Here is a 23,229-nt window from a genome sequence, read left to right as displayed (position 1 = left end):
TCAAAATGGACCATCCTGGATATATTCTATGATGGTCTGTCTGAATTAGCTAAGATGTCATTGGATACTTCTGCAGGTGGATCCATTCACCTAAAGAAAACGCCTGTAGAAGCTCAAGAACTCATTGACATGGTTGCTAATAACCAGTTCATGTACACTTCTGAAAGGAATCCTGTGAATAATGGGACGCCTATGAAGAAGGGAGTTCTTGAAATTGATACTCTGAATGCTATATTGGCTCAGAATAAAATATTGACTCAGCAAGTCAATATGATTTCTCAGAGTCTGAATGGAATGCAAGCTGTATCCAACAGTACTCAAGAGGCAACTTCTGAAGAAGAAGCTTATGATCCTGAAAACCCTGCAATAGCAGAGGTGAATTACATTGGTGAACCTTATGGAAACACCTATAACCCCTCATGGAGAAATCACCCAAATCTCTCATGGAAGGATCAACAAAAGCCTCAACAAGGCTTTAATAATGGTAGAAGAAATAGGTTTAACAATAGTAAACCTTTTCCATCATCCACTCAGCAACAGACAGAGAACTCTGAACAAAATACCTCTAATTTAGCAAACTTAGTCTCTGATCTATCTAAGGCCACTGTAAGTTTCATGAATAAAACAAGGTCCTCCATTAGAAATTTGGAGGCACAAGTGGGCCAGCTGAGTAAAAGGATCACTGAAATCCCTCCTAGTACTCTCCCAAGCAATACAGAAGAAAATCCAAAAGGAGAGTGCAAGGCCATTAACATAGTCAACACGGCCGAACCTGGAGAGGAAGGGGAGGACGTAAATCCCAGTGAGGAAGACCTCCTGGGACGTCTAGTGATCAATAAGGAGTTTTCCTTTGAGGAACCAAAGAAATCTGAGACTCATCTAGAGACCATAGAGATTCCATTGAACCTCCTTATGCCCTTCATGAGCTCTGACGAGTATTCATCTTCTGAAGAGAATGAGGATGTTACTGAAGAGCAAGCTGCCAAGTTTCTTGGTGCAATCATGAAGCTGAATGCCAAATTATTTGGTATTGAGACTTGGGAAGATGAACCTCCCTTGTTCACCAATGAACTAAGTGATCTGGATCAACTGACATTGCCTCAGAAGAAACAGGATTCTGGAAAGTTTGTAATACCTTGTACCATAGGCAACATGATCTTTGAAAAGGCTCTGTGTGACCTTGGTTCAGGGATAAACCTCATGCCCCTCTCTGTAATAGAGAAACTGGGAATCTATGGGGTGCAAGCTGCTAAAATCTCATTAGAGATGGCAGACAATTCAAGAAAACAGGCTTATGGACAAGTAGAGGACGTGTTAGTAAAGGTTGAAGGCCTTTACATCCCTGCTGATTTCATAGTCCTTGATACTGGGAAGGATGAGGATGGATCCATCATCCTTGGAAGACCTTTCCTAGCCACAGCAAGAGCTGTGATTGATGTTGACAGAGGTGAATTAGTCCTTCAATTGAATGAGGACTCCCTTGTGTTTACAACTCAAGGTTACCCTTCTGTAAACATGAAGAGGAAGCATAAAAAGCTTCTCTCAAAACAGAGTCAACCAAAGCCCCCACAGTCAAACCAAACTCTAAGTTTGGTGTTGAACTCCCATATCCAAACTCTAAGTTTGGTGTTGGGAAGTCTCAACAATGCTTTGAACATCTGTGAGGCTCCATGAGAGCCCACTGTCAAGCTATTGACATTAAAGAAGCGCTTGTTGGGAGGCAACCCAATTTTTATTTATCTAATTCTATTTTTCTTGTTCTTTCATGTTTTATTAGGTTCATGATCATGTGGAGTCACAAAATAAATATAAAAATTGAAAACGGAATCAAAAATAGCAGAAGAAAAATTACACCCTGGAGGAAGACCTTACTGGCGTTTAAATGCCAGTACGAAGCATCTGGCTGGCGTTCAACGCCAGAACAGAGCATGGTTCTAGCGCTGAACGCCTAAAATGGGCAGCATCTGGGCGTTGAACGCCAGAATTGCACCCTAGAGAAGAGCTGGCACTGAACGCCCAGAACAAGCATGGTTCTGGCGTTCAACGCCAGAAATGGGCAACAAATGGGTGTTCAACGCCCAGAACAAGCACCAATCTGGCGCTGAATGCCCAGAGTTGTGTGCAAGGGCATTTTGCATGCCTAATTTGGTGCAAGGTTGTAAATCCTTGAACACCTCAGGATCTGTGGACCCCACAGGATCACCTCAGGATCTGTGGACCCCACAGGATCCCCACCTACCTCCACTCACCTCTTCTCACCCCTCTTTCACACAATCCCATAAACACTCTTCCCCAAAACTCTTCACCAATCACCTCAATCTCTCTTCCCTATCACCACTTCACCACTCACATCCATCCACTCTTCCCCATAAACCTACCTCATAAACACCACCTACCTTCAAAATTCAAAATCAATTTCCCACCCAAACCTACCTTATATGGCCGAAACCTTACCCCCCATCCCTTCCCTATATATAGCCCTCCATTCCTCCTCATTTTCACACAACACAACCCTCTCTTCCCCTTCTTGGCCGAAACACATCTCTCTCTCTCTCCTCCATTTCTTCTTCTTCTTCATCTCTTCTTTCTTCTCTTGCTCGAGGGCGAGCAATATTTTAAGTTTGGTGTGGTAAAAGCATAAGCTTTTTGTTTTTCTACTACCATTGATGGCACCTAAGACCGGAGAATCCTCTAGAAAAGGAAAAGGGAAGACAAAAGCTTCCACCTCCGAGTCATGGGAGATGGAAAGATTCATCTCCAAAGCTCATCAAGACCACTTCTATGATGTTGTGGCCAAGAAGAAGGTGATCCCCGAGGTCCCTTTCAAGCTCAAAAAGAATGAGTATCCGGAGATCCGACATGAAATCCAAAGAAGAGGTTGGGAAGTTCTAACAAACCCCATCCAACAAGGGCATCCTAATGGTTCAAGAGTTCTATGCCAATGCATGGATCACTAGGAACCATGATCAAAGTAAGAACCCAAACCCAAAGAATTATATTACAATGGTTCGGGGGAAATACTTAGATTTTAGTCCGGAAAATGTGAGGTTGGCGTTTAACTTGCCTATGATGCAAGGAGATGCACGCCCCTACACTAGAAAGGTCAACTTTAATCAAAGGTTGGACCAAGTCCTCATGGACATATGTGTGGAAGGAGCTCAATGGAAGATTGACTCCAAAGGCAAGCCGGTTCAATTAAGAAGACTGGACCTCAAGCCTGTGGCTAGAGGATGGTTGGAGTTCATCCAACGCTCCATCATCCCCACTAGCAACCGATCTGAAGTTACTGTGGATCGGACCATCATGATTCATAGCATCATGATTGGAGAGGAAGTGGAAGTTTATGAAGTCATCTCCCTTGAATTCTACAAAATAACCGAAAAGCCCTCTCCTGGGGCAAGGCTAGCTTTTCCTCATCTTATTTGCTATCTATGTTACTCAGCTGGAGCTTTCATAGAAGGAGACATTCCCATTGAGGAAGAGAAGCCCATCACTAAGAAAAGAATGGAGCAAGGAAGAGAGCCCATTCATGGATCTCAAGAGACGCATGAAGCTCATCACCATGAGATCCCGGAGATGCCTCAAATACATTTTCCTCCACAAAACTACTGGGAGCAAATCAACACCTCCCTAGGAGAATTAAGTTCCAACATGGGACAATTAAGAGTGGAACATCAAGAGCACTCCATCATCCTTCATGAAATAAGAGAAGATCAAAAAGCAATGAGGGAGGAGCAACAAAGACAAGGAAGAGACATAGAAGAGCTCAAGGACATCATTGGTTCCTCAAGAAGGAAACGCCACCATCACTAAGGTGGACTCATTCCTTGTTCTTACTTTCACCATTTTTCGTTTTCTATGTTAAGTGCTTATCTATGTTTGTGTCTTATTACATGATCATTAGTATTTAGTAACTATGCCTTAAAGTTATGAATGTCCTATGAATCCATCACCTCTCTTAAATGAAAAATGTTTTAATTCAAAAGAACAAGAAGTACATGAGTTTCGAATTTATCCTTGAACTTAGTTTAATTATATTGATGTGGTGACAATATTTTTTGTTTTCTGAATGAATGCTTGAACAGTGCACATGTCTTTTGAAGTTGTTGTTTAAGAATGTTAAATATGTTGGCTCTTGAAAGAATGATGACAAGGAGACATGTTATTTGATAATCTGAAAAATCATAAAAATTATTCTTGAAGCAAGAAAAAGCAGCAAAGAACAAAGCTTGCAGAAAAAAAAAGAAAAAAATATAGGCGAAAAAAAAAAAAGAAAAAGCAAGCAAAAAAAGCCAATAACCCTTAAAACCAAAAGGCAAGGGTAAATAAAAAGGATCCCAAGGCTTTGAGCATCAGTGGATATGAGGGCCTAAAGGAATAAAATCCTGGCCTAAGCGGCTAAACCAAGTTGTCCCTAACCATGTGCTTGTGGCGTGAAGGTGTCAAGTGAAAGCTTGAGACTGAGCGGTTAAAGTCAAGGTCCAAAGCAAAAGAAGAGTGTGCTTAAGAACCCTGGACACCTCTAATTGGGGACTTTAGCAAAGCTGAGTCACAATCTGAAAAGGTTCACCCAATTATGTGTCTGTGGCATTTATGTATCCGGTGGTAATACTGGAAAACAAAGTGCTTAGGGCCACGGCCAAGACTCATAAAATAGCTGTGTTCAAGAATCATCATACTGAACTAGGAGAATCAATAACACTATCTGAACTCTGAGTTCCTATAGATGCCAATCATTCTGAACTTCAATGGATAAAGTGAGATGCCAAAACTATTCAAGAGGCAAAAAGCTACAAGTCCCACTCATTTAATTGGAGCTATGTTTCATTGATAGTTTAGAATTTATAGTATATTCTCTTTTTTTATCCTATTTGATTTTCAGTTGCTTGGGGACAAGCAACAATTTAAGTTTGGTGTTGTGATGAGCGGATAATTTATACGCTTTTTGGCATTGTTTTTAGTATGTTTTTAGTAGGATCTAGTTACTTTTAGGGATGTTTTCATTATTTTTTATGTTAAGTTCACATTTCTGGACTTTACTATGAGTTTGTGTGTTTTTCCGTGATTTCAGGTATTTTCTGGCTGAAATTGAGGGACTTGAGCAAAAATAAGATTCAGAGGTTGAAGAAGGACTGCTGATGCTGTTGGATTCTGACCTCCCTGCACTCAAAGTGGATTTTCTGGAGCTATAGAACTCAAAATAGCGCGCTTCCAATTGTGTTCGAAAGTAGACATTCAGGGCTTTTTAGAAATGTATAATAGTCCATACTTTGGCCGATTTTAGACGACGTAAAAGGGCATTGAACGCCAGTTCTACGCTGCTGTCTGGAGTTAAACGCCAGAAACAAGTCACAAGCCAGAGTTGAACGCCAGAAATACGTTACAAACTGGCGTTCAACTCCAAGATTGACCTCTACACGTGTAACATTCAAGCTCAGCCAAAGCACACACCAAGTGGGCCCCGGAAGTGGATTTATGCATCAATTACTTACTTCTATAAACCCTAGTAACTAGTTTAGAATAAATAGGACTTTTTACTATTGTATTTGACATCCTGGGACGTTTTGTTCTTAGATCATGGGGGCTGGTCATTCGGCCATGCCTGAACCTTTCACTTATGTATTTTCAACGGTAGAGTTTCTACACTCCATAGACTAAGGTGTGGAACTCTGCTGTTCCTCAAAGATTAATGCAAAGTACTACTGTTTTTCTATTCAATTCAACTTATTCCGCTTCTAAGATATTCATTCGCACTTTAACCTGAATGTGATGAACGTGACAATCATCATCATTCCCTATGAATGCGTGCCTGACAACCACTTCCGTTCTACCTTAGATTGAATGAGTATCTCTTCGATCTCTTAATCAGAGTCTTCGTGGTATAAGCTAGATTGATGGCGGCATTCATGAGAGTCCGGAAAGTCTAAACCTTGTCTGTGGTATTCTGAGTAGGACTCTGGGATTGAATGACTGTGACGAACTTCAAACTCGCGAGTGCTGGGCGTAGTGACAGACGCAAAAGGAGGGTGAATCCTATTCCAGTATGATCGAGAACCTTAGATGATTAGCCGTGCCATGACAGAGCATTTGGACCATTTTCACAAGAGGATGGGATGTAGCCATTGACAACGGTGATGCCCTTATAGAAAGCCAGCCATGGAAAGGAGTAAGACTGATTGGATGAAGACAGCAGGAAAGCAGAGATTCAGAGGAACGAAAGCATCTCTATACGCTTATCTGAAATTCTCACCAATGAATTACATAAGTGTTTTTATCCTTATTTTATGTTTACTTATTATTTAATTTCGAAAACTCCATAACTATTTTATATCCGCCTGACTGAGATTTATAAGGTGACCATAGCTTGCTTCATACCAACAATCTCCGTGGGATCGACCCTTACTCACGTAAGGTTTATTACTTGGACGACCCAGTGCACTTGCTGGTTAGTTGTATCAAAGTTGTGAATGAAAAACAATTTATTAAGACGTGCGTACAGAGTTTCTGGCGCCGTTACCTGAGATCACAATTTCGTGCACCAAAGGGATTTTTGTTGGTTTAGAGACTATATCTACAACGCGACTGTTTTTATGACATTCTTTACTGGCAAAAATCCCAACGTCAAAATGGCGCCGTTGCCGGGGAACTGCTAACGTGTGCCTTATTATTGGTTATTGTAAATATTTTTTTTTACTTGTTTATTTGCTTATTTTTATTTTTATTTGCATTAGTTACCATGAACTCTCACCCCTCTCGCTTTGAGTTTGGTTCTAATTTCTGGAGTTCAGCGCCAGAAATGGATCAAAAACCAGAGTTGAACGCCAGAAATGGATCAAAACCTGGCGTTCAACTCCACAAATGGCCTCTGCACGTGGAAAGTTAAAGCTCAGCCCAAGCACACACCAAGTGCGCCCCGGAAGTGGATTTATGCATCAATTACTTACTTCTGTAAACCCTAGTAGCTAGTTTATTATAAATAGGACATTTTACTATTGTATTTGATATCTTTGGACGCCTGGTTCTTAGATCAGAGGGGCTGGCCATCTCGGCCATGCCTGGACCTTTCACTTATGTATTTTCAATGGTAGAGTTTCTGCACTCCATAGATTAAGGTGTGGAGCTCTGCTGTTCCTCAAAGATTAATGCAAAGTACTACTGTTTTCTATTCAATTCAACTTATTCCGCTTCTAAGATATTCATTCGCACCTCAACCTGAATGTGATGAATGTGACAATCATCATCATTCCATATGAACGCGTGGCTGACAACCACTTCCGTTCTACATTAGATTGAATGAGTATCTCTTAGATCTCTTAATCAGAATCTTCGTGGTGTAAGCTAGAATGATGGTGGCATTCAAGAGAATCTGGAAAGTCTAAACCTTGTCTGTGGTGTTCCGAGTAGGATTCAATGATTGAATGACTGTGATGAGCTTCAAACTCGCGAGTGCTGGGCGTTAGTGACAGACGCAAAAGGAGGGTGAATCATATTCCAGCATGATCGAGAACCGACAGATGAATAGCCGTGCCGTGACAGGGTGCGTTGACCATTTTCACTGAGAGGAGGGGATGTAGCCACTGACAACGGTGATGCCCTTGCATAAAGCCAGCCATGGAAAGGAGTAAGACTGATTGGATGAAGATAGCAGGAAAGCAGAGATTCAGAGGAACAAACGCATCTCTATACGCTTATCTGAAATTCTCACCTATGATTTACATAAGTATTTCTATCCCTATTTTATTAATTATTTTCGAAAAACCCCATTACTATTTTATATCCGCCTGACTGAGATTTACAAGGTGACCATAGCTTGCTTCATACCAACAATCTCCGTGGGATTCGACCCTTACTCACGTAAGGTATTACTTGGACGACCCAGTGCACTTGCTGGTTAGTTGTGCGAAGTTGTGAACCATGGTATTGGCATCATGTTTTTGGCGCCATTACCAGGGAAAGAAAGAGCGATGAATTTTACATAACTAAAGTGTAATCACAATTTCTGCGCACCAAGTTTTTGGCGCCGTTGCCGGGGATTGTTCGAGTTTGGACAACTAACGGTTCATCTTGTTGCTCAGATTAGGTAAATTTTCTTTTTGTTTTCTTTTCAAAAATTTTTCAAAAATCTTTCAAAAATTTTTCTTTTGTTTTCGAAAAAAAAAATATAATAATAAAAATAATGTTTTCAAAAATAAATTATTCTATGACTTCAAAATTTTTAAGAATGAATTCTAGTGTTTCATGAAGCATGTTGAAGCCTATCTGGCTGTAAAGCCATACCCAAACTGCTTTGGGATTGGCCTTCAACTAATCACCTCAGTGGAGTCATGCCCAATCCTTCTGGATAGGGTATGTCAGGCATGTCATGTCTAAGTCACATTCTAAAGCTTGGCTGGCTATTAAGCCATGCCTGACCCTTTGATTGGAGCTTTAGACTACCATGGCAAGATTCCTGGAATTCATATTAAAAATTTTGAATCCTTATTTTTCTTTTTCAAAATGATTTTCAAAAAAAATTAAAAGAATCATAAAATCATAAAAATAAAAAATATTTTGTGTTTCTTGTTTGAGTATTGAGTCATGTTACAAGTTTGGTTTCAATTGCATGTGCATCTTGCATTTTTCGAAAATTTCATGCATTCATAGTGTTATTCATGATCTTCAAGTTGTTATTGGTAAGTCTTCTTGTTTGATCTTTGCATTTGCATGTTTTGTGTCTTTTTTTTTGTTTTTCATATGCATTCTTGAATTCTTAGTGTCTAAGCATTAAAGAATTCTAAGTTTGGTGTCTTGCATGTTTTCCTTGCATTAAAAATTTTTCAAAATTATGTTATTGGTGTTCATCTTGACATTCATAGTGTTCTTGGTGTTCATCTTGACATTCATAGCATTCTTGCATGCATTCATTGTTTTGATCCATAACTCTCATGCATTGCATCATTTTTCTTGTTTTTCTCTCTCATCATAAAAATTCAAAAATCAAAAAAATATCTTTCCCTTTTTCTCTCTTAAAATTTCGAAAATTAGATTTGACTTTTTCAAAAATTTTTAAAATCTAGTTGTTTTTATGAGTCAAATCAAATTTTCAATTTAAAAATCTCATCTTTTTCAAAATCTTTTTCAAAAATCAAATCTTTTTCATTTTTCTTAGTTATTTTCCAAAATTTTAAAAATATTTTTCAAAAATCTTTTTCTTATTTTTATATCAAATTTTCGAAAATAACAATAACAATTAATGTTTTGATTCAAAAAATTTCAAGTTAGTTACTTACTTGTTAAGAAAGATTCAAACTTTAAGTTCTAGAATCATATCTTGTGATTTCTTGTGAATCAAGTCATTAATTGTGATTTTAAAAATCAAATCTTTTTCAAAACTAATTTCAATCATATATTTTCAAAAATATCTTCTTATCTTATCTTTTTCAAAAATTTGATTTCAAAATATCTTTTCTAACTTCTTATCTTCTTATCTTTTCAAAATTGATTTTCAAAATTGTTTCAACTAACTAACTAACTTCTTGTTTGTTTCTTACCTTTTTCAAAACTACCTAACTAACTCTCTCTCTCTAATTTTCGAAAATATCTCCCTCTTTTTCAAAATTTCTTTTTAATTAACTAATTATTTCAAATTTTAAATCTTAATTTTCGAAAATTACTAACTTTTTCAAAAAAAAACTATTTTCGAAAATCACTAACTCTTTTTTTCAAAAATAATTTTCGAAAATTCTCTTCTCTCTCATCTCCTTCTATTTGTTTATTCATCTACTAACATCTCTCCCTTATTCAAAAAAAAAAGAGGATCTCTATTATTATTATTTTTCTTTGCCCTCTTCTTTTTCATATGAGCAGGAGCAAGGACAAGAATATTCTTGTTGAAGCAGATCCAGAACCTGAAAGGACTCTGAAGAGGAAACCAAGAGAAGCTGAATTACAACAAACCAGCAAGCACCTGTCAGAAATTATCAAACAGGAAAAGAAGATGGCAGCTGAAAATAATAATAATGCAAGGAGAATGCTTGGTGACTTTACTGCACCTAATTCCAATTTACATGGAAGAAGCATCTCCATTCCTGCCATTGGAGCAAACAACTTTGAGCTGAAACCTCAATTAGTTTCTCTGATGCAGCAGAACTGCAAGTTTCATGGACTTCCATCTGAAGATCCTTTTCAGTTCTTAACTGAATTCTTGCAGATCTGTGATACCGTTAAGACTAATGGAGTAGATCCTGAAGTCTACAGGCTCATGCTTTTCCCTTTTGCTGTAAAAGACAGAGCTAGAATATGGTTGGATTCTCAACCTAAAGACAGCCTGAACTCTTGGGATAAGCTGGTCAAGGCTTTCCTATCCAAGTTCTTTCCTCCTCAAAAGCTGAGCAAGCTTAGAGTGGATGTTCAAAACTTCAGACAGAAAGAAGGTAAATCCCTCTATGAAGCTTGGGAGAGATACAAAGGACTGACCAAAAAGTGTCCTTCTGACATGCTTTCAGAATGGACCATCCTGGATATATTCTATGATGGTCTGTCTGAGTTATCTAAGATGTCATTGGATACCTCTGCAGGTGGATCCATTCACCTAAAGAAAACGCCTGCAGAAGCTCAAGAACTCATTGACATGGTTGCAAATAACCAGTTCATGTACACTTCTGAAAGGAATCCTGTGAATAATGGGACGCCTATGAAGAAGGGAGTTCTTGAGATTGATACTCTGAATGCCATATTGGCTCAAAACAAAATATTAACTCAGCAAGTCAATATGATTTCTCAGAGTCTGAATGGAATGCAAGCTGCACCCAACAGTACTCAAGAGGCATCTTCTGAAGAAGAAGCTTATGATCCTGAGAACCCTGAAATAGCAGAGGTAAATTACATGGGTGAACCTTATGGAAACACCTATAATCCATCATGGAAAAATCATCCAAGTTTCTCATGGAAGGATCAAAAGCCTCAACAAGGCTTTAATAATGGTGGAAGAAACAGGTTTAGCAATGGCAAGCCTTTTCCATCATCCACTCAGCAACAGACAGAGAATTCTGAGCAGAACTCATCTAATTTAGCAAACTTAGTCTCTAATCTATCCAAGGTCACAGTGAGTTTCATGAATGAAACAAGGTCTTCCATTAGAAATCTGGAAGCACAAGTGGGCCAGCTGAGTAAAAGGATCATTGAAATCCCTCCTAGTACTCTCCCAAGCAATACAGAAGAGAATCCAAAAGGAGAGTGCAAGGCCATTGACATAAGCACCATGGTCGAACCTGTAAGGGAAGGAGAGGACGTGAATCCCAAGGAGGAAGACCTCCTGGGACGTCCAGTGATCAATAAGGAGCTTCCCTCTGAGGAACCAAAGGAATCTGAGACTCATCTAGAGACCATAGAGATTCCATTGAACCTCCTTATGCCATTCATGAGCTCTGATGAATATTCCTCTTCTAAAGAGAATGAGGATGTTACTGAAGAGCAAACTGCCAAGTTTCTTGGTGCAATCATGAAGCTAAATGCCAAATTATTTGGCATTGATACTTGGGAAGTTGAACCTCCCTTGTTCATCAATGAACTAAGTGATCTGGATCAACTGACATTGCCTCAGAAGAGACAGGATCCTGGAAAGTTCATAATACCTTGTAGCATAGGCACCATGATCTTCAAGGCTCTGGGTGACCTTGGTTCAGAGATAAACCTCATGCCCCTCTCTGTAATAGAGAAACTGGGAATCTATGGGGTGCAAGCTGCTAGAATCTCATTAGAGATGACAGATAATTCAAGAAAACAGGCTTATGGACAAGTAGAAGACGTGTTAGTTAAGGTTGAAGGCCTTTACATCCCTGCTGATTTCATAGTCCTGGATACTGGAAAGGAAGAGGATGAATCCATCATCCTAGGAAGACCTTTCCTAGCCACAGCAAGAGCTGTGATTGATGTGAACAGAGGAGAATTGATCCTTCAATTAAATAAGGACAACCTTGTGTTTACAACTCAAGGATCTCTCTCTGCATCCATGGAGAGGAAGCAGAAAAAGCTTCTCTCAAAGCAGAGTCAAACAAAGCCCCCACAGTAAAACTCTAAGTTTGGTGTTGGGAGGCCACAACCAAACTCTAAGTTTGGTGTTGAACTCCCATATCCAAACTCTAAGTTTGGTATTGGAGAGTCTCAACAAAGCTCTGCACATCTGTGAGGCTCCATGAGAGCCCACTGTCAAGCTACTGACATTAAAGAAGCGCTTGTTGGGAGGCAACCCAATTTTTATCTAACTATATTTTTCTTAGTTATATGTCTTTATAGGTTCATGATCATGTGGAGTCACAAAATAAATATAAAAATTGAAAACGGAATCAAAAATAGTAGAAGAAAAATCACACCCTGGAGGAACCATCTGCCTGGCGTTCAACGCCAGAAATGGCAACAAATGGGCGTTGAACGCCCAAAATGGGCACCAACCTGGCGCTGAACGCCCAGAGTTGTGTGCAAGGGCATTTTAAATGCCTAAATTGGTGCAGGGATGTAAATGCCTTGACACCTCAGGATCTGTGGACACCACAGGATCATCTCAGGATCTGTGGACCCCACAGGATCCCCACCTACCTCATCATCTCTCTTTCCATTCATGATCATCCCTTTTGTTTTCCATTTACCACTCACATCCATACACCCACTACCTTCAAAATTCAACATCTCTCTCTCTCCCACCCAATCCCACCCATATGGCCGAATACACACATCCATCCATCTCCTCCATATCTTCTTCTTCTTCTTCTTCTATTCTTTCTTCTTTTGCTCGAGGGCGAGCAACATTCTATGTTTGGTGTGGTAAAAGCATAGCTTTTTTGTTTTTTTCCATAACCATTGATGGCACCTAAGGCCAGAGAAACCTCTAGAAAGAGGAAAGGGAAGACAAAAGCTTCCATCAAGGGTCTATAGCTCAGTGGTAGAACATTTGACTGCAAATCAAGAGATCCCTGAGATACCTCAGGGGATACATTTTCTTCCACACAATTATTGGAAGCAACTAAGGGTGGAACATCAAGAGCACTCCATCATCCTTCATGAAATCAGAGAAGATCTAAAAGCAATGAAGAAGGAGCAACAAAGGCAAGGAAGAGACATAGAAGAGCTCAAGGACATCATTTGTTCCTCAAGAAGGAAACGCCACCATCACTAAGGTGGATTCATTCCTTGTTCTTATTTCTTCTGTTTTTCGTTTTCTATGTTATGTGCTTATCTATGTTTGTGTCTTCATTAAATGATCATTAGTAGTTAGTAACTTTGTCTTAAAGTTATGAATGTCCTATGAATCCATCACCTCTCTTAAATGAAAAATGTTTTAATTTAAAAGAACAAGAAGTACATGAGTTTTGAATTTATCCTTGAACTTAGTTTAATTATATTGATGTGGTGACAATGCTTCTTGTTTTCTGAATGAATGCTTGAACAGTGCATATGTCTTTTGAAGTTGTTGTTTAAGAATGTTAAATATGTTGGCTCTTGAAAGAATGATGACTAGGAGACATGTTATTTGATAATCTGAAAAATCATAAAAATGATTCTTGAAGCAAGAAAAAGCAGCAAAGAACAAAGCTTGCAGAAAAAAAAATAGGCGAAAAAAAAATTAGAAAGAAAAAGAAAAAAAAAGCAAGCAGAAAAAGCCAAAAGCTCTTAAAACCAAGAGGCAAGAGCAAAAATGCAATAACCCTTAAAACCAAAAGGCAAGGGAAATAAAAAGGATCCTAAGGCTTTGAGCATCAATGGATAGGAGGGCCTAAAGGAATAAAATCCTGGTCTAAGCGGCTAAACCAAGCTGTCCCTAACCATGTGCTTGTGGCGTGTAGGTGTCAAGTGAAAACTTGAGACTGAGCGGTTAAAGTCAAGGTCCAAAGCAAAAGAAGAGTGTGCTTAAGAACCCTGGACACCTCTAATTGGGGACTTTAGCAAAGCTGAGTCACAATCTGAAAAGGTTCACCCAATTATGTGTCTGTGGCATTTATGTATCCGGTGGTAATACTGGAAAACAAAGTGCTTAGGGCCACGGCCAAGACGCATAAAGAAGCTGTGTTCAAGAATCATCATACTGAACTAGGAGAATCAATAACACTATCTGAACTCTGAGTTCTTATAGAAGCCAATCATTCTGAACCTCAATGGATAGAGTGAGATGCCAAAACTATTCAAGAGGCAAAAAGCTATAAGTCCCGCTCATCTGATTGGAGCTATGTTTCATTGATAGTTTAAAATTTATAGTATATTCTCTTCTTTTTATCCTATTTGATTTTCAGTTGCTTGGGGACAAGCAACAAATTAAGTTTGGTGTTGTGATGAGCGGATAATTTATACGCTTTTTGGCATTGTTTTTAGTATGTTTTTAGTAGGATCTAGTTACTTTTAGGGATGTTTTCATTAGTTTTTATGCTAAATTCACATTTCTGGACTTTACTATGAGTTTGTGTGTTTTTCTGTGATTTCAGGTATTTTCTGGCTGAAATTGAGGGACTTGAGCAAAAATCAGATTCAGAGGTTGAAGAAGGACTGCTAATGCTGTTGGATTCTGACCTCCCTGCACTCAAAGTGGATTTTCTGGAGCTACAGAACTCGAAATGGCGCGCTTCCAATTGTGTTGGAAATTAGACATCCAGGGCTTTCCAGCAATATATAATAGTCTATACTTTGCTCAAGTTTAGAGGATGCAAACTAGCGTTCAACGCCAGCTATCTGCCCAATTCTGGAGTTCAGCGCCAGAAATGGATCAAAAACCAGAGTTGAACGCCAGAAATGGATCAAAACCTGGCGTTCAACTCCACAAATGGCCTCTGCACGTGGAAAGTTAAAGCTCAGCCCAAGCACACACCAAGTGGGCCCCGGAAGTGGATTTATGCATCAATTACTTACTTTTGTAAACCCTAGTAGCTAGTTTATTATAAATAGGACATTTTACTATTGTATTTGATATCTTTGGACGCCTGGTTCTTAGATCAGAGGGGCTGGCCATCTCGGCCATGCCTGGACCTTTCACTTATGTATTTTCAATGGTAGAGTTTCTGCACTCCATAGATTAAGGTGTGGAGCTCTGCTGTTCCTCAAAGATTAATGCAAAGTACTACTGTTTTCTATTCAATTCAACTTATTCCGCTTCTAAGATATTCATTCGCACCTCAACCTGAATGTGATGAATGTGACAATCATCATCATTCCATATGAACACGTGGCTGACAACCACTTCCGTTCTACATTAGATTGAATGAGTATCTCTTAGATCTCTTAATCAGAATCTTCGTGGTGTAAGCTAGAATGATGGTGGCATTCAAGAGAATCTGGAAAGTCTAAACCTTGTCTGTGGTATTCCGAGTAGGATTCAATGATTGAATGACTGTGATGAGCTTCAAACTCGCGAGTGCTGGGCGTTAGTGACAGACGCAAAAGGAGGGTGAATCATATTCCAGCTTGATCGAGAACCGACAGATGAATAGCCGTGCCGTGACAGGGTGCGTTGACCATTTTCACTGAGAGGAGGGGATGTAGCCACTGACAACGGTGATGCCCTTGCATAAAGCCAGCCATGGAAAGGAGTAAGACTGATTGGATGAAGATAGCAGGAAAGCAGAGATTCAGAGGAACAAACGCATCTCTATACGCTTATCTGAAATTCTCACCTATGATTTACATAAGTATTTCTATCCCTATTTTATTAATTATTTTCGAAAACCCCATTACTATTTTATATCCGCCTGACTGAGATTTACAAGGTGACCATAGCTTGCTTCATACCAACAATCTCCGTGGGATTCGACCCTTACTCACGTAAGGTATTACTTGGACGACCCAGTGCACTTGCTGGTTAGTTGTGCGAAGTTGTGAACCATGGTATTGGCATCATGTTTTTGGCGCCATTACCAGGGAAAGAAAGAGCGATGAATTTTACATAACTAAAGTGTAATCACAATTTCTGCGCACCAGATATCATGGACAAGGACCATTCTACAATGCATACCCAGCTGAAAGATATGGTGGACAACCTTGTAACTACCAACAAGCCCCACCCCATGCCTATAGACCATCCTTTCAACATAACCTCGAACCACCACACTCACAAGCTTCTCTTCACCATTCGCCACCATATGATCCTTCCTTACCCCAGTACCAATCCAATCACTCCCAATCACCGCTACTTTCCTATGTATCATGTCCAAATCCGACAACCCGAGAAGTAGAGGTTTGCCTAAAAGAAACAGTAAATAAACTTCAAACAACCATTCGACAATTGGAGCAAGCAGTAATTCAATGGGTTTCTAGGCGCTCAAATACACAAGGATCAGCCACAGCCCCATGTGAACAGTCTAACGAAAAGCGTAGCATGAAGGAGATACCAGAAACTCCAGTGGACAAGACAGAGAATGAATTCGTACTAGAACAAGTAGAAGAAGCTATCATTGTTCAAGAAGAAGAGTTGGTTGAAGATTTAGGAGATGCTGAACCTCCATGGTTATCCAGAACTGAGGAGAACTCCGTCAAGGACGCTACAGTTGATGCTAAGGAGGATATTGTACAATCTCCAAGGCAAGTTGTTTATGAAGAATCAGACGGAATAACCCAGGACACAAATTCCCTTGATGATGATAGTCACAAGTCAAATTCTCTTAGTAATGAACTGGCATCCGCAAGTGAATTCTCTGAGGTCGAAGAATCTTCCCCAAGTGAATATGAAGACGCTGCGGAGGTAGATTTCTCTCAACCTCCAATCTATGACTCAAGTGATGAGGAAGACATAGAAGACTTTGACCAGGACACAGATACACTTGTAGAACCTTGCAAGGAAGTGGAGGAATTCACAGAAGAGCACAAGGGAGTAGAACTTACAGAACCACCGGAAACACCTATCCCAAGGCCATTACCACCTAATACAAGCTTCAAGTGGGTACAATCCTCAACCTATAACTTTACTTATTCACTTGAATATGGTTTGCTTGAAACAGATGGCCAGCTTAGAGCTCTTTGCGGCTTTAAGAGTAAGAGGGAAATGGCTCGTACTCAGAGTTGGTGCACAAGGTTCAATAAGGTTCCACGCTTCACCTCGAAGTACACAGATTGGTATCATGCTCAATTGCATGGATCACAGAGAACGTTTGGTCACCATGGTGAGATTCTACTCTTTAAACCGCCCGGATGGAGACATGTAGATCAAGACGGAGGCGGATTTAAAAGCAAGGCTTGGGATCTTGGAGTTTATTCTGATGTTTGTCACCCCGGGAGTCTGACAATCTGTTTGAAGCTGTTCAGAAGCTTTGCATGCCTAGTTTGGGATCCCGGAGGCTATTGGCATTCCAAGCACTGGTGGAGATTTTTGGACGAATTTAAACACAAGCCGCCATAGCAGGAAGCTCCTTCAATGTCCAACTTAAGGACTTTAACTAAAAGTGCTAAGTGGGAGACAACCCACCATGGTATGGTCACTTCTTTTTCAATTTAATTCTTGTTAATTGCTTTCATTTTTATTTTCTTTTCATTTTACTTTATTGAACCTGGAATCATGCATAGCATTCATATTAATCATTGCATTCTGCATTTATCTTACATATAAAAAAAAGGGATTTTCGCACGCGACACGACAGCGTCGCCGACGCGTCCGCGTCGTATGTGCATCGGGAAGAAAAGAATTGAACAGAGAGTCACGCGAAAGCGTGGCTGGAGGCGCGCTAATGGCACAATTTGATCCACGCGACTGCGTCGCTGACGCGGCCGCGTCATTTGGAAAAATAGCTTCCCACGCGATCGCGTCACCCACGCGACCGCGTGGCTCTGAGAAGTCGACGTAAATGGGCGTATGGCAGAAAGTTGAGCTGGAGTTGGGCTGGACTCGTGCTGGAAGCCCAAGCCTCACCATGCAAACGCGTGCCCCACGCGTCCACGTCGTTTTTAAAAGATGGCCATTCACGTGATCGCATGCCCCACGCGATCGCGTCACCCAGATTTTTGGCAAAAGAGTTTCGAACAGAGAGTTGCGCGACTGCGAGGCTGCACTCGCGCCAATCGCACAAAACAGGCCACGCGTTCGCGTGACCCACGCGTCCACATCACCTGACCTTATGGCGCACCACGCGACCGCGTCACTCACGCGTCCGCGTCACAAGCGGCTGCACAGAATACCCTGATCAGCCAAATTTCTTATCTTTTATTCTCTAATCCTTATTTTTCTTATCTTTTCTTATTTCTTTCTTCTTGCTTTCTTATTTTCTCTCACTTCCATTCTATTTTATTTAATTTATTTGCATACTTTCATTCATTGCATATTTTTAAAATTATTATTGGTGTTCAAATGTTCTTATTCAACTGTTACATCTTTTCTGGTATTTTCTTGGTGCTTAGTGACTTGTTTCACTCTTATTGAGTAATATTATTTAAATCAATGCCAATCTTTTATATCTGTATTACTCTTGCATTGACATGAATTTATATTATCTCTCTTCCCCACTCTCTTCTCCATTTTTGCAAATTTTGCACCACTGGAATGCCATGTGCTTATATTGTTTTCTCACGTACATGTTGAAGCTTCCATGTAAATGAGACCCTTATCATTTGGCATTAACCCAACCATACTTCATTTATTTTCTTATCTCTATTATTGGATTACCTTTCTTCCCTTTTTCTTTCAGGATGGCCACCAGGAAGAGAACCGGCAGACACTTACATGGGGAGACAAGCAAGTCAATCTGCACAATCTATAGCGAAAAGCATCAGTTGAAGCCACCCATCCACTTGCACATCTCAGCATGCACCGAGGACGGTGCAATCTTTAAGTGTGGGGAGGTCGATACCGATCTCTATGGGTTAGTTACTCTTCTATCTCAACACGAATATTTTATTTTCCTTGTTAGTTGTTGCATTTGCATATTTGATTGCATATTTATTTGATTTTGTGCATTTAGTTACTACTTGGTTAAAGTAATAAATTTCTTTTTAAGACCCTATTTTTGAAAAATTTCACTAATTTAAATTGAAAATTTTTGTGTTAAATTGTTTGAAGTTGTATCTGGAACATGGTTTTTGAGCCAAAGAACACACAACCTGTGAGATTTTGAGCTTATTTATATGGTTACATTATTTAACCATAAATATTTTATTCTTGTGTGTTTACTTCTCTATAATTGTAATCTTTATTTTGTTCCATTCTATATGTCCAATATTTAGTGTATTTACATGCTTGCATATGATTGAGGCCATTATTTGATTTTAGCTCACTTATCCCAAAAAATAAAAAAGCCTACCCTTTAAATCACCCTTGTCAGCCACTTTGAGCCTTTTAATCCCCATTTATTCTATATTTTACCACATCACTAGCCTTAAGCAGAAAAACAAATTAAAAAACCCCAATTGAATCTTTGGTTAGCTTAAGATAGAGATTGTGTATCAACTAAGTGTGGGAAAATTGTGGGAACATGGGTTAATAAGGGAATGTAACATGTTTCTAATTTATTTGAATATTAGAAATTTGGGAACCTACTCATGAAAAACCAAAAATAGAAAAATAATAGAAAATCCATGTGCATTGATAAAATATGTTTATTTCTCTACAAAAAAAAAGAGAAAAAAAAGAAAAAGAAAAAAAGAAAATATATATATATATATATATATATATATATATATATATATATATATATATATATATAAATAAGGGGATAAAATTACCCCAATGTTAAGTTAATAAAAGATCAATGCACATGTGATAAAAATTAAAGAAAATTTGGTACATGAGTATGGGAATTATACAAAAGTGGGAATTATGGGTAGCTAGGCATGAATTTAAAAGTATATAGAGTATATGTATATTAGGTGAGAGCTTAGGTTAATTGAAGATTCATATTATAGCTCACTTGGCCATACATATATCCTTACCTTTACCTCAGTCCCATTACAACCTTGAAAAGACCTCATGATGTTTGCATTGGTACATTAAATATTTGTTGATTGGTTAGATGAAGAACAAGGTTTAGAAAGCATGATTAGAGAAGAGTAGAGTGAATAACCCTATACACTTGAGAGATTAGAGTGATATACACTACCAGAGAGGGTTCAATGCTTGATTCTATGTTCCCTGCTTTCATGAGCTGTCTTCTTACAAGTTTACTTGATTTTTATTGTATAATTTGAATTAGTGGAATTTGATTTATGTTTGTCTTGGAGAACTTATTTACTTTTAACCAAGTAGGTAGAAACATTTTGCATTCATATACATAGGTTGCATTTCATACATTTTACCATTCCTCTTCACTTTTATGGTTCTCTTGAGCTTACCATGAGGACATGCTATTGTTTAAGTGTGGGGAGGTTGATAAACCCATATTTCATGAGTTATTTTGTGCTTAGTTTGAGTGATTTATTCAATCCTTCACCCACTCATTCATATTAATTGCATGGTTTTACTTTCCCTTCCTTATTAGGTGATGTACGTGAAAAATATGTTTCCTAAGCTTTAAAATTAATTATTTTAATTACCTTTATTTCCATTCGATTCCGTGATTAGTGTGTTGAGTAGTTTCAGATTTTCTAAGACAGAATGACTTAAAGGATGGAAAAGAAAACGTACAAAAATGGAAGGAAAGTGCGAAGCGGAGTTTTGAAGAAACTGGCATCCACGAGATCGCATGGACGACGCGATCACGTGTCAGGAGCGAAGAAGCAATGACGCGGCCGCATGACTGACGCGGCCACGCGACTTGAGCATAGCGCATTCGATGCGGACGCGTGACTGACACGACTGCGCCACAAGGAAAACTCCAGATGACGCGACCGCGTGACCCTCGCGGACGCGTGACAGAGGCCACGTATAAGAATTTATAGAATACGCCCCCAGCGACTTCTGAAGCCCTTTTGACCCAGACCCAGGTACATAACACACAGACTAGAGGCTATAAAGTGGGGGAATGCATCCATTCAAAGGGGAGCTCGCCAATTTTTACTTCCCATGATTTAGATTTAGTCTTGAGAGAGGTTCTCTCCTCTCTCTCTTAGGATTTAGGACTTATCTTAGTTTGTAAGAGTGACTCTCGATCCAGGTTTTACGTTTCTTTGTTTTAGCTTCCCTTTCACTTTTATTTATTCCAGCACTTGAGTTGATTATTTACTTTTATAATTTAATTTATGAATTATTCCATATTACAGATTATTATTTGAATTAATGATATTTGAGGTATTTTCAGTTTATGATTGCTCTTTTTAATTTATGTTATCATTGTTTCCGATCTGAAGATATTTTATTCCAGCAATTTACTTTTTCCCCTTTTGGTCTTGGTTAAGAAATCAATAACTCAACAGTTACCAACTCAGCATAATTGATAATCGTTATCTTGCTAATTGATCTGAACTTCAATAATCCCAACTTTTTCTTAGGAAATAAATAGGATTCGAAGGCCAAACTAATTAGTCCCTTGACTTTCCTTTGCTTTAGTAAAGGTCAACTAAGTGGAATTTAGATTCAACTTTCATTATTGTTGAGAGAGATAATTAAGTTGGACTTCCAATTTCTCTTACCTTGCCAAAAGTTTGCTTTACAGTTTTATTTATTTTAATTGCCATTTACTTTACTTGTCATTTAAATCACTAGCTTCTCACCTTCTAAACCCCAATTACAACCTTTATAGCCAATAATAAGAACATACTTCCTTGCAGTTCCTTGAGAAGACGACCCGAGGTTTGAATACTCGGTTAACAATTTTTAAGGGATTTGTTACTTGTGACAGCCAAAACGTTTGCACGAAGGGATTTTTGTTGGTTTAGAGACTATATCTACAACGCGACTGTTTTTATCACATTCTTTACTGGCAGAAATCCCAACGTCACTCCTCTTGGCGGAGTTTTTGAGGATAAGGCATCTTGACTTTGTATTCCTCAACCTTGGTTGCTGCAGGTTTATTTCCTGCAGAAGTGGTTGGAAAAGCCTTTTTAGAGGTGTTGTTATCAGCACTTATGTGTGTCTGATCCCTCACTGGCATTTGAATGCCAGGGTTGGAAGCTTGATTGGCGTTGGACGCCAACTTCCTACCTGTTTCTGGCGTTTGAACGCCAGAACTAAGCTTCCATTGGGTGTTTGACGCCAGCTCCTTGCCTGTTCCTGGCGTTTGAACGCCAAAGCTGCGCATGGGTTGGGCGTTTAACGCCAACCTTGCATCCTCTTCTGGCGTTTGATTCAGAAATTTGAATCAGAAATATTGATTCAGAAATTTGTCTGATAACTGTTTCCATGTCCTTATGCTTGCTGTGGGTTGGTTATTTAACTACCTTTTAGCTTGATCTTTTACAGCAAACAGAAACAGTAATAGTCTATATACATCCTGATCTACCTCCTTGTCACGTACTGTGTCAGCAATTTGCAAGAATTTTGCCAGAAACTCAGTAGGTTCTTCCTGTGGAAGACCGGAATACTAGCAGTTTTGCTGCACCATGACAATGAGCTGAGGATTTAGCTCAAAACTGCCTGCTTTGATGGGGGTATACAGATACTACTCCCATATGCAGTAGTAGTGGGATTAGCATATGATTCCAGAGTCCTTCTGGACTGTTCATTTCCACTTAGATCCATGATGGATAAAATGAAATTGATGTGAATTGCAAAGAAGATATATTTTTGTTTTTATTTTATTGAAGTAGAACAAACCAAATTATTAAGATAAATAAAAATAATAAGATAAAATAAAATAAAATAATTAGAAATTAAAATGTAAATTTCAAAAACCAAGGGAAAAATAAATTTGAAAATGAGAATAATTGGTTAATTGAGAAGATTTGAAAAACTCTGGATATGATTTTTGAAAAAGATTTTGAATTTTGAAAGGATTTGTTTTTAAAATAAAAATCTGAACTTTTTTAAAAGTAATTTTCGAAAATTAAATTTAAAATAAAGAGAAAATATATTTTTGAATTTAATGAGGAAAGAGAAAAATAATAAAATGACACAAGACTTAAAATTTTTAGATCTAATGCTCCTTATTTTCGAAAACTTGGAGGAAAAACACCAAAGAACACCAAACTTAAAATTTTTAGAAAACCAAAAACAAATTTTTGAAAATTAAACAAGAACTAACAAGAAAACACCAAACTTAAAACTTGACACAAGATTTAATCAAAGAAAAATTATTTTTGGAAAAGTTTTAAAAGGAGGATACCCAATCACCAAAAACATAAGCGCAACGCTCTAACCAAATGAGCTATAAACTTAATGTGTTTTACTAAGGTATTTAATAAATAAAAAAAAATTTT

The 23,229-nt window shown here is 38.7% G+C and overlaps 1 non-coding gene across 1 annotated transcript; it reads right to left on the bottom strand.

Moving 5' to 3' along the window:
- Positions 1-10,372: 10,372 nt before the first annotated feature.
- On the bottom strand, positions 10,373-10,480 carry LOC148545891 (small nucleolar RNA R71). The gene has a single exon (XR_015900284.1). It is a non-coding gene; the product is annotated as a small nucleolar RNA R71 (small nucleolar RNA).
- Between the last annotated feature and the right edge of the window lie 12,749 nt (positions 10,481-23,229).

The sequence above is a fragment of the Arachis ipaensis genome, chromosome B9, assembly GCF_059453495.1.
Source record: "Arachis ipaensis isolate K30076 ecotype BB chromosome B9, ASM5945349v1, whole genome shotgun sequence".
In the NCBI taxonomy this organism is placed as follows: domain Eukaryota; kingdom Viridiplantae; phylum Streptophyta; class Magnoliopsida; order Fabales; family Fabaceae; genus Arachis; species Arachis ipaensis.
This window is presented reverse-complemented; position numbering and strand designations above follow the sequence as displayed.